The 17,372-nt window shown below is 33.7% G+C and overlaps 1 protein-coding gene across 16 annotated transcripts in view; it reads right to left on the reverse strand.

Moving 5' to 3' along the window:
• Positions 1–17,372, reverse strand: part of PLCB4 (phospholipase C beta 4) — a 470,050-nt gene that overhangs the window by 414,915 nt on the left and 37,763 nt on the right. For 10 of the 16 annotated variants that reach the window (XM_056813908.1, XM_056813900.1, XM_016427842.2 and 7 more), the window contains one exon: positions 16,896–16,947. The gene's annotated coding sequence lies outside the window, so the exon portion shown is untranslated. Of the gene's footprint in view, positions 3,669–12,657; positions 12,755–16,895; positions 16,948–17,372 lie in introns of those variants that run through there. The other 6 variants (XM_056813895.1, XM_056813904.1, XM_056813901.1 and 3 more) reach the window with 3 other exon arrangements.

Genomic DNA, 17,372 nt, shown 5'->3' on the forward strand with positions numbered 1-17,372 from the left:
CTTCCTAGTGTCACTTCCTTGATGGTGCCTTTTTTTATTTCTACCTTACCCCAACCCCCACTCCTAGACTCTAGACTCTCCCTTACATAAAGAAGCATCTTTTATTTATTTTGTATAAGCACACGTCTCCCTGGATTGAATGTAAACTCTTAAAAGAAAGCAACAGTTTCATTTTTTGTTTTATATGCCCAGGCCTAGACCAGTGCTTGAACCAAAGACAGTGACGAGTCATCTTGTCACTTCAGGAATGTAGCTGGTTGCCAAAGTGTGTATTACACTCTCAGTGAGCTACTGATTACCAGCATCAGCTACAGTTTCCCTGCTGCCTTTCCCCTACCCCCCACTTTCTCTTTTCATTGACTTTGCTCAGTTTCTTTTAAAGGTTCCATCCCTTGCCCATTATGTTTTCCCCACCATGTTTTCCCACCCTTGAAATTCACTGTGAATGTGTTAGGCAAAATTAACAAATCAAGTCTTGGCGGAAGCATCTGCCTTAACCTGCTTTGTAATTAAATAAAACAATTTGAGGGGAAGGGAAAGGGAGCAGAGGGCCATAATCAGCAGGGAGTACATGGAAAAAATTCTTTGTCTGGTTTCAGTAATTTTAGTTTATTTTTCTTTCTGTTTTTTTGGCTGCTGTTTCCATGTTTTAATGGTGAGGGATACATTCAAAATTCCTGACAAGAAAATGTGCTAAAAATAAGAGGAGACTCTCTAAAATCTTACTCATTTGCATTTTTAAAACTGTAAACTCCAACACTTCACATTTGATCTCTTTGGGTCTTTGTTTCCTTGTTTGTAAAATAAGTGGGGTTTGGCCATGTGATATCTAAATTTCCTAATAGGTCTAATCCCTAAGATCCCAAGTTTCACAATATTTTAGAATTTAGGCCACACTTAGGTCTTTCCCAGGACCTCACTTAAAAGAAATTAGATGGGTCTCAAGAGACCATGGAAATTCCATTAATAAAATAAAGGGTTGGAGAAAACTAGGCAAGCTAGTTAACCAAGTTGCAAAATTTAAAAAAAAAAAACTTGAGATATAAGAATTACCTATTCTCTTTAATAAAAACATAAAGTGTTTATTTAAGTTAACTTAAATCTGAGTACAGAATACTAAAGTTATTAGTGACACCAAGTGAACTAAGATAGATGATCTGACAAGAAAGAACTTGATCCAGTCCTTTATATGTAAAATGAATAACTTTAGCAAATTTCTTTTTTTGTTTTTCAGGAGAGAAGGGGAAAAAAAAAGAAAAGGCAGTCTAAAAGAGTCCTATATTGTGTGAGCTCCAGGAATGGGGAGGGAAAGAACATGAACCTTGTAACCACAGAAAAATATGCTAAATTAATTAAATAAAATCCCCCCAAATAAATAAATGAAATAAAGGAGTCCAATACTCCTGACCTACTGGATTCTGATGTGATTGTTTTCCTAAAACATGAAAAAACTGCTCATTTTAATGCATGCTACATGTGCTTGGTGTTAAACTGAAATACAGTAGCCTATCTACTTACTCAAACGAAATGAATGGTTGGATTCAATCCAAATCTCTTAGAACAGATTCCTGTAGCACTTAAACTACCATCAAATGGTCCTTTTTAGAATTCTTAATGAGTTATTGATATTAGAATATTCATGGAAACCAAGCTATCTTCTCATCTCAGAAGGTGAGGTCAGAGGGTATATTTTTCTCTTTTCCATTACTTATGTTGACCTTAAGGGTGTGGGTTGCCTAAGTCAACCAATTACCAGCACTACTACCCCTTAAAGGACCTGCCTTAACCAAGTGAGAACAACTGAATTTAAACAACTTATCAATGAACTTATCAACTGGGTGGGACAGAAGGATTGTTTAAGGAGACTCAAGTCAAATCCTATGGGGTTCACATAAAGGCTGTAAGTTAGTTCATATTTGGAGATGCCAATATCTACCTAGCAAATAGTAGAAGCAAGCCCTGGTCAGAGGTAGTTTCTGTACTGGGAGCCAAGAAAAAATGAGACATTGAGAAAAAAGTATTTTCAGTAACCCACAGGAAAGTACACCATATCTAAAGGGGAATATCTTATGGACTATAGCAAAAGGACTTCTAGGAACTTTGAGATAGTTCTGTTAGTCTGTATTCTAAATTAAACTCACTTCCCCCCTGGATTATATATATATATGTAGTAGATGGGTCACAGAATTTTGAGGTTGCTATTGTTGTTGGAAGAGATATTTTGTACCAACTGTTCTTAATATTGTAACCTTAGTAAAATACCATTTTCTAAATGATAAATAAGTGTAAGCTAGGTATGAAATGTAAAGATTGTTGGACCTGGAGTCAGGAAAAATTAGTTCAAATCCAGCCTCAGATGTTGTGTGACTCTGGACAAGTCACTTAACCCTGTTTGCCTCAAATTATTCCTCTGTAAAATGAGCTTGAGAGTGAAATGGCAAATGCTCCAGTATCTTTGTCAAGCAAACCTCAAAATGGGAATATGAAGGGTCAGACATGACTAAAATGACTAAACAACAACTAATTGATAGCAACTGATAATTAGGGAGAGTAATGCATCACTGATTGTTTGTAAAATACAGCATTAGAAAAACAACCTAATGCTTGATAGTTTTCCCTGGGACACCAAAGAAAGACATAGTAGTCACCCTCTGAGCACCTATCCTACTGTTCAGAGTATAGATAGGGAGGACAAGCCCAGTTCTTGTGCTAGGTTACTTTGAGATAGTAAATACTTCATAACAGAAGAAAAAAAGAAACCCTTAACATTAGCAAAACAGAAAATAAATGTGAGTATTCTAATGAAGCAAAAACAAAGTACATACATATATGATGTAATTTCTATTAAGTCCAGCTACTAGCAAGAGGCTAATTTTATCTAATACTGATGCTGTACCCTACAAGAGTTAAATTACTACTTAATTTAATTTAAGATCCTTATATAAGAGTATTATAGAAAATTGAGTATTGGACATGGAGTCAATAAAATCTGTATTCAAATTCTGTCTCTAACACTTTAGTAAATTATGTTGAGCAAAATATTTGACCTTTCTGGATATTGGTTTCCTCATCTAAAAAATAGGGGTGATAACAGTAGTACAAAATTCTTTGTTTTTTAAGCACTACATAAACATCAGTTATTATCTATAGTTATTTACGATTCTTACTTTTTATATTTGATGACTTTCAGAACTCTTCAGAAATTAAGGAGAAAATAGAAATTATAAGCAAATTACTTCCAAATTGACATTAATTGAATTACAGTCTTACTTAAAAATAAGAGCCAATTTGCAATTATCAAAACCTGCAGTGTTAGTTTAAAAAATAGAGAATTAGATCAATTAGACTTGACTAGAGAGAACCAGAAATAACAGGACATAATAATAAATAAATAATAAATAAGTCTGAAAAGAAATCAAATTACTTTGGAAAGAACTTTCTTATTTCACCAGAACTTCTGGAAAACTAGAATGCACTCTGCTAGAAATTAGTTCTAAACAAACAAAAACATGCTTACAGTATATTCCATAGTAAATTCAAAATAGATGTCACCTGTGTAATAAAGATAATATAATTAAAAATTAAAAAAGAAACAGATCATATACCTTTCATGGCTATGGGTAAGATATATTTACCAAATAAGAGATAGAAACAAATTAAAAAGAGAGATAATTTTTATTACATGCAATTGAAAAGTTTCTAAAACAAACAAAATTAATGCATTTACAATAAAAAGAGTAGTTTAACATGAAAAATTCTTTCATCAAATGTCTCAGTTAAGGGTTTTATATTCAAGATATACAGAGGTGACTCAGTATATTGAGAGCCAGGCTAGAGATATGAGGTCCTGGGTTCAAATTTTGCCTACATACACTTCTTAGATGTATGACCATGGGCAAGTCACTTAACCCCACATTGCCTAGCCATTGCCATTCTTCTGCCTTGAAACCAATACAGAGCATTGATTCTAAAATGGAAGGTAAAGATTTATAAGGGGAAAAAACATTCTGAGGGTTATCACACCCATATTGACAAAGATGATAAAAGGTGGGAAAGGTTTCAGTGAATAATTTTGGAAAGACAGATTCCCTAATTTATTAGTGGTGGAGCTATGAATCAGTGAGACCATTTTGGAAAGCAGTATGGAATTATGCAAAGTAACTAAAATGTTCCAACCCTGTGATGCAGATATTCCACTACTATGCATGTATCCCAAAGAGGTTACTGATTTTTAGAAAGCGAATTTCAATATACACCAAAATATTTAGAATAAAACTTTTTTTTTGTATTTCTCAAAGAACTGGAAATAAAGTAGATGACCACTGCCTGGAGAATGGCAAATAAGTTTTGGCAAATGATTATAATGGAACATTACTATGCTGTAATAAATAATGAATATAGAGAAGTATAGAAAGACTGATCTGGGGACAGCTAGGTGGCTCAGTGGATTGAGAACCAGCCCTAAAGATGGGAGGTCCTGACTTCAAATCTGGCCTCAAACACTTCCTAGCTGTATAACTCTGGGGCAAGTCATTTAACCCCCATTGCCTAGCCCTCCCCTCTTTCTGTTTTGGAACTAATATACAGTATTGATTCTAAGATGGAAGCTAAAGGTTTAAAAAAAAAAAAAGGAAAAACTTATATGAACTGAAAATGAAGTAAAGCAGTTCTAGAAAAATGTTATATACACAATTACTGCAAGAATACAAATGTAAATAACCATCATAAAATAAACATTCTTGTGAAGTTACAATGAATAAACATAGTCCCAAAGAAGGGGTAAAAGAAACTTCCTACAGTGTAAAGAAGAAATCTCTACATTGGATGGTTGGTCTTGGCAGTAGAGATTTGATGAGCTGGGGCATCATGAAAGTAGCATTTGACCTATGAAGGAAAGTCAGGGGTGGGATAGGGACAATAATCTAGGCAGAAAAAATGGCATAAGCCCAGTCTGTTGACTTGTTGAAATCCTACTATTTCTGCCAAGACTATATTAAAAGCTAACTAAAACACCTCCCCTCTCTGATTGTCCCAATATTTTCCATGTTGGATCTTTGTTTCCAACATTCTTTGTTTCCAATTTTTTATACATGTGTGTTTGTGCTCACACATGTGCATACACAGTCTAAGGGAGCTTTTATTGTATTTGGAAAACACATACATACATAAATATATATAAAATAAATTTAAGGTAGTTAATGGTTAAGGTCGAGTTTGGAACTCTGAAAGAGTGGTGTTATGCTGAACAAAAACAACAGAGTTTAATAAAGAAATTTCCAGGGTTGAAGTGAGGGTAAAAGAGTGAATTCTTTTTTGTACGTATTGATTTAAGATCACAAACACAAGCACATGCATGCGCGTGCGCACACAAACACACACTCATAATAAAGAAGTCAGAAGAAAAAGACCAGCCTAGGATGTGCTACTAGGGGAAGCAGGGTACAGATTAATGGCTTTTCAGAATTATTCAGTCACCAAAGCACTCATTAGAGAATGGGGAGGCTGTTTTGAGAGATTAAATAATTTTTTCATTTGTTTGTTTTACTACTATATCTCTTAATCCTCTGTTTCTACACCAGTTACTTGCCAGTGATATAGTATTCTGGTTATATAACCAACCCAAGATTTGATTGTTTCTTCCCTAAAGGACGAGCATCCTTTCCTAGAAGGTTCTTCTTTCTTTTTTTTCTTTTTTTTTTTTTGGTATAGTAACACCCCTATGGATAAACCAATCTAAAGTTGCTAATATATGGGAGATTATACTTTTCTAAGCAAAATATATTTTTTGCAAATCATTTATTCGAATTTTTCCAAAGGCAAACTTCCTATGCTCATTAATACTTCAAACTAAAGAAGTTATTTCAGATGTAGACTGACTTACCAGTTTTGAAGTACATTTAAAAAAACTACATCTCACCAGGGATTTAAAGTAGTCTAATCATTCAGATGATTTAGAGAAAATAGTGTTTAGTCTAACTCCTTATATCACTCAGTATTTCTCATCTTCCCAAAGTAGCTATAGCATCTTGCAGAGTGTTCTCTATATCCTTGTCATGAAACACTATATTCTTTTTTTAAATCAATTTTTATTTTTAGTTCTGAATTCTTTCTCTCCCACCTTCCCTCTTATCTACCCAATAAAAAAGCAAGGGGAAAAAATCCTGTTACAAATATGTAGAGTTAAGCAAAACAAATTCCTATATTATCCATATCAAAAATATGTGTGTAGATAGATAGATAGACAGATAGATAGATAGATAGATAGATAGATAGATAGATAGATAGATAGATAGATAGATAGATAGATAGAGAGACCGACCACTCTGAATTAATTCCATCACCTCCCTCTCTGGAAGGGGAATGCATGTTTCATCATGAGTCCTCAGCAATTGATTGGTTCCACTGAAAGTATTACTTTAACTATAAGTCCTCTGCATATCTCTAGGTATATTGCTAAATATCACAATTTGGTAGCTTAACATTTATCTTGTGATTAGCAAGCATTTCCCTTATAAGGAAAGACTATAGCTATCCTCAATCACCACTTTCAATTAGTAGCTCTGAAGTTTATTTCAGTTAACTTCAGCTAATATACTTATAAGATTTGTATTTAAAACTTCATTTTTCACCATTAAATAGCATTCTATTGGATTTTACTGAAAGTTCTACCAACTAAAGATCTTTTTTGGATACTGTTTTTTCTGGCAATGTATTAGATACTCCTCCTAGTTTATACAGTTTTTCTGTGATAACATAACTGGCAGACCTTCTAACCTACCTTCAGAATAATCTACATATAATACCCTTACTAAGACAGTAGACTTAGATATTCATAAATATAAAAATAACTCTTGTACTTAAAAAGCCATAATCTTCTGGATCATTTTATAATGCCTGATGCAGTAAAGACATGGCACAATTACACACTTTTAGCACTTAAATTTTTCACTCATGTTCCTAAAATTAGTTCTTATATTTTGGAATTCAAATGGCAATTGCTTTAACATAAGAATTTGAGAGTTGGTAGTTATCAGCAGTCAGCTACTTTAACCTTACACAGAAGAAATCCCAGCCACATACTACACAAATCTTTGCTGTAAGACCTCCAAGAAAGTGGAAACCATCACCCTTCAAGACAGCCAATTCCACTTCTGGGCAGCTCCAATTACTGGGAAGTTTTTCTCAGTACCCAGATTAAATGTGCTTCATTGGAATTTTCACCCTTTGCTTCACCCTTTGCTTCACCTCTGTGGGGTCCAACAGAACAAATCAATCTGTCCTCCCTATGAAATACCAAAAATGCTGGAATACATCTCCAACTCTTCTTTTCTCCAGAGTAAATGCTCCATTCCTTCAACAGATACTCATAGATAGTGGATTTAGGCCCCTTATCGATTCTGGTTACCCTCCTCTGGACAATCCAGTTTATCAACTAATAAAACACAGTACCCTTAATTCCCCAAAACTAAACCCTCCTAGTGCAACCCAAGGTCATATTTGCTTTTGGGTGGGTGCGGGGCTGCCATATCACATTTATGATTCACATTGAGATTAAAACCACTAAGTCCTGGAGATCTTTTGCAGAACAATGGCTACTTAACTCTGCCTCTCTCATCTTATACTTTGAAGTTAATCTTTTCTACTTAAATACAATTCTTTACATTTATTCCTATTGAATTTCTTCATATAGGATTCATTCCATTCCAGTTAAACCATAGGGGTTCTTTATCTGTTGGTATCACAGCAACACCTGCTAAAGTCTATGGACATTTTCTCAGAATGGTATTTTTAAATACATAAAATATATTCCATTACAAAGGAAACCAAATATATTATGAGTTATAAAAAATAAAAACAAGTTCATTGGCATCAGGTTAAAAGCTCTATAACTAGACTTCTGGAGTCTGCCTCTGTCATCTAGCACATTAAGTATTCCACTGAGCTTTGCATCATTTTCAAATTGGATAAGCATTTATTGTATACCTTTATCCAAGTCCTTCATAAAATGTTAAACAATTCTGGGTCAAGCACAGATCCTTAAGATATTCTATTGCAGGACTTCTGCTATGTTGACATTGAACCTTTAACAATAATTCTGAGGCCAGTCATTTCATCATTTCTGAATTCATCTGATTGTATTATTGTCTAAGGCATCTCTCTCCATCTTCTCCACAAGAATAAAAAAGATACTTTATCAAGTATGCCCACAGTATTGCCTTCATTTAATACTTTAATAATTATATTTTAAAAGAAAAATAGTTAATATGTTTATTCTTATTTATGACAAAGGCATAGATCTTTCTAGTCATTATTACCATTTCTAGATATTTTCCAACTATCTCATTAATAATATATTCTAAAATATTCCAAAGTCAAGGTCATAAGCCATTACAGCTTGCAAACATTGTTATCTTCCATTTTTAAAAAAAACCTGGGCAACATCTCCCCTTTTCTAAACTTGTGATATCCCTCCTATCCCATAACAGTTAAAAAATCACTAAGAATGGCTCAGCAATCAAATTTGCCAGTTCTTTTCATGACCCATAGATCATTGACCAAAGAGATCTGAATTCATCATGGACATCTACTGCATCTCTTACTCATTCCTTATTTCCCTTGTGTATCAACAACCTATTAATAATTTTTGTTCCATTATTTTCAGTGTAAATGTCATTTTCCTTTGCAGAGAAAACTGAAACAAAATAGGAATAGAGCAGATCTTCCTTAAATATTTTGCCCAAGAATCAGTTAAGCAACAATACGTATTTATTGGTAATTTGCAGTATTCCACTATACCTAACATCTCCTGTCACTTTGCAAACTAATAACCCCAAATGCCACAAGCGATTTGGGGCTGGTTCTGCTGATCCTGCTGCTTTTGCTCTCTGGTTGTCCCTCCCCTGCTGCTATCATTCCCATTTAGTAAAATAATAAAACAATAATTTTAACCTGTCCATGCATTCTCTGCAAGAGCTGTCAATTAGATGCTTAATCTTTATGTGAGTGGAAATCAGAGGGTTCACAGGTTATATAGATCATTGCTATGGGTTTATAATTGCATCCATACATTTAAAGCAAATCATTGACAAATGGTGAGTAGTTTTCTTGTAGAATATGACATGATGGAGTAAATGTGGTGATATTTTCAGAAACAGGTCAATGTTTCTTTCCATGGTCTACTGTTACAGATGTGAATAAGATCATTAAGAAGCAATATTAGTCATATTGTATATGAGGAATGTGGGATGTAAGTAAAGAATCTTTACCACACTACGAATGAGTACTCATATAAGAAGAATGGCTTAGATTTGTCACTACTACCATAAAAATTATAACAAAGGGAATTGAGAGTCATAAAATAATGGCTAATTATCTTATTAGTTTCCTTATTGTAGTCTTGAGCATGAAGAGAATTTTTATTTTACTAGTAAGAGAAAGCAAGCCAAAAAGAAAATAACTTGCCAAGGATCACATAGTAGGCAATAACATACCTGATACTAAATCTCTTTTCCTAAAACAACTAACTGCTATATCAATAGGAAAAACTGATATACTACAGGAAAATAAATTAATTATTATTAATCATTTTTCCTCCAGAGAATGAAAAATATATTTTGTAGACATCAACAAGTATAAATCCTATCAAGTATTTAACAAGTACTATAACACGTATATTCAACAAATACTGTTATTGTTATTCTTGTATCTAGTATAAGATAATTTTATTCTATTTATTTTTTATTTCTTAATAATGATTATTGAACTAATAACTTTAAAACATTTAGTCCCTCATAACACTAATCTATTAATGAAATCTTATGCAAAAAGCCAAATGATTAAATTTCCTTTCCAAAGATGCTGATATTTCTAACTATAACTGAAAAATTAAATTATCATAATATTTTCTCTCATCCTTTTATTCTAATATTATATCATCATATTTTATTCTAATGTTATAACATATAAAACATAGAATTACACATTAATTATATATTACATAGTTCTTTTCCTTCTTTATAAATATGCTTTCCTATACTTACTTCCTATGAAAAATTAATCCTTGCACTTCATGTATATCATAACAATAAAAATCTCCTAAATTTATTAATAATCAAACACCAAAACAATCAGTCACTTTATAAAAGAAAAAAAGAACTTCAACTAAATAGTCTACCTAGTAATGTGTCAAAAAATACTAACCAAATAAAAATAGGAATGTTATTCGTGTGTTTTTAAGATCTTTTTGATTTAAATAATCTCTTTGTAGATATGTTTTCAAATCCCCTTCATTTCAAAATATGTTATCTTTTCCACTCCCCTATGTATAAATCTGTACCCCATGATAAAGAATATAAAAGAGAGCTTTAAGAAAGAAATAAAAGAAAAACAGTTTAGCAGAACTAGCCAGCACAGCAAATAAGTCTAAAAGTCTACAAAGTGTTTCTCAGCCAGTGTCTCATCCCTTTTCTACAATGAGAGGGGAATCATTTTTTCACCTGCTTTAGAGCAAAATTTGGTCACTATAGTTCTGCAGCTTAACATCTGAGCTTTTCATCTCACTTCTCAATTCCAAATGTGATCCTGCAAAATTTAGACATCTATCATAGATTGAAAAGAGTTGGGAAACACACATGAATCACAAATGGATATCACTAGCAATATGGAGAATAAGTTTGGGGTCAGGGGTCCTCCTCCATTCAGTCTTGAAGGTAGATCTATTTTCTCAGAGCCTTATAGTTTTCATTCAAGTTTACTGGCAAATTTAATAACTGGTTTTACACCTATTTGTTGCTCCTTCCTCATTTTATGCATATGAACTCTTCTTTTATAACACAATTCAATGTAAGAAACTATTAGATTATCTGCAGCTCAGATCTATCACACTCTCAAAATTAGTGAATGGTACAATAAAAATAATCTGTTTAAATGCATACACAAAGAAATGATATAGAACAAATCTTTTCTAAATTCTAAAATACAGACCCCAAAATGTCACTCACACTACATTCAAAATACTGAGAATATATTGCAAGGTATACTTTATATGTTTCCATGCATCATTAATTTAAAACGAGCATCTATTATACAATAAACTTAATTTCGGGCACTGTGCTAGGCACTAAGGCTACAAAAAGTCAAAAGAAAAGCAAGAAAGAAAGATCACATAGAATGGCTTTAATAATAATGACAAAGAAGTAATGACATTTTTTCAATGATGGAGGGGTGTAAAAAGAAGAAGGGAAAAAGAAGTGAGTTGGGGCACTGGAGAGAAGGGTTAGAGGGAAAGCTATAAGAAATGTTGTAGGGAGTCAATGAGAGAGGTATAAAAGAATGGACATGCAAAACTAAAGATCCAGTTGAAGCTAAGTAATCATAAATCTTAGTGAACCTAGTCAGTTTGTGACATAAATTTTCTCTAGAAGAGTCTGGCAATACTCAATAATTACGTGCCTCTCTCTGTTGTCTGACAAGAGAGAGAGATTCCTTATTCTTGAACTAAGCTTTAGACTTACAACATAAGATGAAAAATGAACATTCTTTATTCCCAAAGCTGCCAAAAGCCAGCTCAAGAAAGATATGTGGATACAGACTCAATTCAACAAGTATTTTTTAAGGTTCTCCCAAATGCTAATTACTGGACTATATGCTGGGCAAAGACAAAACACTTTCTTAACTCAATGATCAAACATTCTATTGAGTAGAAACAATATGAACACAAAATTCCATTAGATAGAGAGATGTATAGATGGATAGATTTTAAAGAGGAATTCTATAAGGCAGAGTGGAGGAAAAAGTATATTCCAGGCAAAGGCAAGGGCCAGGAGGTGGGGGTTTGGGGGGGCAGAGGGTTATATATAAGGAACAGCATATTTGTTTAGAACAAAAACATGAAGCAATGTTATGTCTAATAAATCTGAAAGTATAGGCAGGTGCCAGATCAAGAAAGGCATTAAATAACAAATAAAATAATTTATATTTTTCTAATAAGCAACCAGTAAATCATTTGTTCATCTTGAATGAGCCAGTGACTTGGTCAGAATTTTTCCTATTTTGCCTAAGTTTAGATACCCTTAAAAGTTTACTAAAATTTTAAGGAAATTCTTTGAATATAACTTTTATGGGCACAGAGTTAATGTCTTTTCTGGTTTTCCACCAATAAAAATTTTCAACCAGATCAGACTCATTAAACTTATGCTAATCCTCATGTGTTGCTAAGCAGCAAACGTTGAAGATGATACTCAAAACTTTTTTGAACTGCTCTGTAGAATCAATATGCTGCTTTTGTTGCTGTTGTGGTTTTTCAGTTGTTTCAGTGTATCTGACTCTTCATGACCCCATTTGAGGTTTTCGAGACAAAGATACTAGAGTGGCTTGCCATTTCCTTCTCCAACTCATTTTACAAATGAGGAAACTTAGGGAAACAAGGTTAAATGACTTGTTCCAGATCACATAGCTAGTAAGTTTCTGAGGCCAGATTTGAACTCACAAAGATACATCTCCTTAACTCCACACTCAGCACTATCTACCATACCACCTAGGTGCCTTCAAAATGATGTTATGGAATGACAATAAGCATATGGAATAATTATTAAGCATATATTCATCAGAAATATGGAATTTTAATTAGTTAATGATTTTTCTACATTGGCTACTCACTGTTCTTTAATGTTGAATTCGTCAAAACGAGGAAAATGGAATTAAAAAGTCTAGTCTGAGTTTGGAGAAGCTGACATTACTCCTATAGAGCATCAATCTAGGGGACAAATTAGAAGGCTTTAGTATGATGCTATGTGAAACCTTTACCTATCAAATATGATGTATCCACTTTATTGAGAGGTTCTAAATATCATATACAAGAGGCACTTAACACTAAATGATAAGACAATAGGATGCAGACAATAGAGGCAAATTAAAATCTCCCTCTCTGAAAGAAAATTCTAACATGTTGGTCAGGTTCATAGAATGGATGACACTAAAGTAATCAAAGGTTATCCATGCAGCTACTATATATATATATATATATATATATATATATATATATATATATAGTTACTTTCAGTGGGGAACCAAAAATGGGATGAAAAGATCACCTTTAATAATGTGATAAAAACATAACTTGAAAAAATGTGGCAAAGTTCTTCATTTACTATCTGGTTGCTCTCTTGGAATTCATGATCCAGAAACTAATCATTCTGCAAGATAAATCCACTCTGAAACCCGACATCCTCAGGTACCACTTGCCCTCAAAGGCACCCACCCCCTGGATTAGAAAGGATAGAGAGTGCACATGGGAACGTTCCTCCAAGATCTTCTACCAGTTAAGAGTGGAAAGGAAGGGATAGTCAGGGCATTTAATTCATAATTTCCCATGAGGCTACTCTCCTAGATATCATAGTCCTGGAGAAACATTAGTTCCTATTTTACCTTCTTTTGAAGCATTAGGACTATTTACAAGTTATGTATGAAAATCTATTCTTTAATCTTTCCAAAGAAAGTTCCTTAACCTCCTTTAGTCACCTCTTTCCAAAATCCAATAGTCTAAATGATTAAGAAATTTGTCCCAGGGGGCAGCTGGGTAGCTCAGTAGATTGAGAGCTAAGTCTAGAGATGGGAGGTCCTAGGTTCAAATCTGGCCTCAGACACTTCCCAGCTGTGTGACCCTGGGCAAGTCACTTGATCCCCATTGCCTAGTCCTTATCACTCTTCTGCCTTGGAACCAATGCACAGTATTGATTCCCAGTTTGAAGGTAAGGATTAAAAAAAAAAAGAATAAGAAATTTGTCCTATAACTAATGAAATTCCTTATAATTTATGGTTGTTTATTGCATGGAAACAATGAAACAAAGGTCAAAAGTTCAATTCTCCTATGGAGTATTTACTTTTCATTTGTTCCTGAGACCCCTTGGTCACAAATGGGGCTAGGTTGCTGACTGTAGCTGTATTAGCATAAAAGTACTATTGGAAAAAACTTTCAGAATGTGGGTTACTGATTGTGGGTCAGCAATATGATTTTTATAGACAATAGTATATTTTTATTTTAAATCCCTTAGGCTATAGTTTAAGCACAATTCCTCACATTCTTACAGAATGGGGACAGCAATTTAATCACCTGTTTCCTAATATTTTTACTATTTACAATTTCTTTACTTCTTTATTCTATCAAAAATTATACTCTGATTCTTAATAATTAACTCCCATTTCTCTGAATCCTCTTCAAAACCAAAATCTAAAGAAACTAGTTCTCTGAAAAAAAGTCATGATGTCTCAGATATTCTACATATTCATTTTTATAGTGATTTTATTATAAGTAATTTATGTAGGAGAGAGTCTTGAAGATAATTCATTTTTTCCTTCTTTTTGTTAAAATTTAGAATATTTTTCCAAGGTTACATGACTCATGATTTGTCCTACCCCTCTTCCCTCCACCGTCCCAGAGCTGACAAGCAATTCCACTGCGTTATACATGTATCATTGTTCAAAACCTATTTCCATGTTATTCTTTTTATCACCTCAGCACTTCCCCCCTCCTTCTGATTATCTCCCTTTTCCCTTGTCATATTCCCCTTGAAAATAATTCTTGAAGTTTATCCATATCAATTTATTTAATACTATATTCAAAATAATATTCTTGAATTTTATGTCTAAATCTTATGTTTCGGTTTCAAATCAACTTAAGTAAATAATGTGCTTGTTTCATCTCATCTCCCTTTACAATATTCCAAGTTAAAACATCGAGGTGTATAATTGCTTTTTCTGTTTTCCCAAATCCACTTTTTAAAAAGTTCCCTCAAAACATTTTTTTTCTGAGTTGTGGTTTTCAAGTTACAAGAATGCTATGATTGCCATCTATAACTGAGCTAGTGAGTTGGACAGCTATCAGGAAAGTGAAGAATAACTTAGAAACCTAGAATCTTCCAGCTAAAGGGGACATTAGAGATCAAATTAACACAAAAGAGAAATGGAGTAAGAATCCACTAGTATAATAAACTTGAGTGGAAAACAGTATGAATGAGTTTGGGGGTTTTTTTACCCTCAACTTGGCTCCCAAAATATTATTAAAGTTCAACTCACAATTATGAAGTGAAATAGTTCAAGAATGAAAATCAAGGTTAGTTGCATGAGTAGGGAAGGTCATAGCCAACATTAAAGGTACAAACAACATATAGGTTAGAAGTCAGATTTGAAATTCTATACTATAATAATTACAGGTAGAATTTATAGAGTAGGACTAAGAAACACACTTGTGTTCCTAGTCACTCAGCATAAATTCATATTACTTAGCACTTAGTAGTTCATCTAATAAAAAGGCACTCTCTAAAGTAATGCCAAATGGACAAATAACTGTCCCTTAAACATTTAAGAATGTTCTTTTCCCATTAAGGACAAAGGAGAGGATGAGCTAATACCTCTGTAGACCCTGCCACATTTGCAGTACCTATAGACTTCTTATAGGCTTCTAAGTTTTAAAGGAATCTTTCACATACATAGCTAGATTCCTTAAAATTATTACCTTCAGAGCCCCAATTTCATTCATTTTAAGTCAACATAATTTTATTAAGTATCTACTATGTTAAAAACAAAACAAAACAAAAATGTACTTAGAACCTAGACCCTACTCCCCAGACTGAGTGCCATGTCTGCCACCCCCCAGAGATTGTGTGTCATTTCCTTCCCCCCACCAAGGCCAGGCGTGCCCTGCCCCTTCTTCCTTACCCCTCACAAGTAGGGAGAAAACTCTCCCATTGGGCTGCTGGGTGGAAGGATGGGTGAATTGAAAAATATCCTCAGTGAGAGTAGAAAGGGAGAGTGTAGAGCCCAAGTGCTCCACTCCCCTCCAGCTCTGCCACCTGTGAGCCACCCACCTTACCTTCTGTGCACTCCCATCGGGCTGCTGGGCAGAGGGTTGAGTGATGTGAAAAAATGTGATCAGGCATGGTGGAGAGGAGGAAGGGAGCAGCTCCACCCAAGTCCCTCTGCCTTTTTTTTTTCATAATGAGCTGGGGGGTGGGGGACTAAAGGTGGCTGTGTGACCACAGAGAGTGCTCTGAGTGCCATCTTTGGCACCTGTGCCATAGGTTCACTATCACTGCCCTATACAATCCCTGCCTTCAAACATATTATAATGGAAGAATAAGATATATACAAGTAAATATAAATCATATACAAAGTAATACAAAACAACTGCAAGATCAAGACTGTGCTGTTCAAGGACCAGGAAAATTAGCCCATAAGCTATGCTTTGAAAGAAATCCCATATCTTCTTTAAAACAGCACAACTAGAGAATATCAGTTTACTAGTATACATGAGAGGCATTGGGTGAAAATAAACAAAACACACACACAACCACAGAAAGATATTTAGTCTACAAAATTTAAGCAACATTGACTTGGAGAATTCGTGAATTTCAATGAATGATTGGAGGAATATAAAAGTCTCCTATAAAACTAAAGAGATCCACAAGGGAGTTAGACTTGATCAACTAAATCATTACTGCCTTTGAAAATAATTACTCAAAACATAATCTTTGCTATAAGAAGGGTTTTTTTCTAACTGGAAAAATATCATAGACATCCAAGAAAAGAGAAAATGATCCTGTTGTTAAACTAACCATATAACTCCAGGTAGTTGTTTATTAGCTGCCTGCTTTATGTATTGGTTGTTGATTATATCACACATTTTCCCAAATTGTCATACTTTTTAAAAAGTCTGACAAAACACAGAAATTGAATTTAGACAGTTGAATTCTATGCTTTATTCTTTTCACTTCTACTCTAATAGCATGCCTTGCCAGTATTTAATCATGTGGGATTAAATAGTGTTATACTTTATTCATGATAAAATAAAAATTGAGAAAGCCACTAATACATAAAACAGGGAATATATACATACATACCTTTCAAAAAATGATTTCAGGATTTCTCATCATGTAAAAGTTATGTCTTTCCCTAAAAATACAAGAAAGAACATTATGTAATGGCAGAATGTGAAAGAAATGAGCTGTTTTTATATCTTTAGAAAGAAGCATTCCTTCTGTTTACATGGATTCACATGATCTTAATGTCATAGATCATATAAAACCTGAAAAAAACAAATTAAGGTTCGTGTAACTTGCATTTCTATATTAGTCCATTTTAAAGTGTTTTACAACATCTGCTCAGAGATCTGAATTATGTAATATAATAATCATCATCACGTTGATGGCTTGTGATTTCATCAAGAGTACCCCTTCCATGAGTCATATTGCAACTTCCCATTCTAAATAATCCTTAAACACATCATCCTGTGAATCCTTCATTTGGAGGTTCACCTGTGGGCTAGAATCTTTCTAGATCTTTTTAACTAGATACCAATGGAATATATGAGCTGTCCA

This window comes from Monodelphis domestica, chromosome 1, assembly GCF_027887165.1.
Source record: "Monodelphis domestica isolate mMonDom1 chromosome 1, mMonDom1.pri, whole genome shotgun sequence".
NCBI lineage: Eukaryota > Metazoa > Chordata > Mammalia > Didelphimorphia > Didelphidae > Monodelphis > Monodelphis domestica.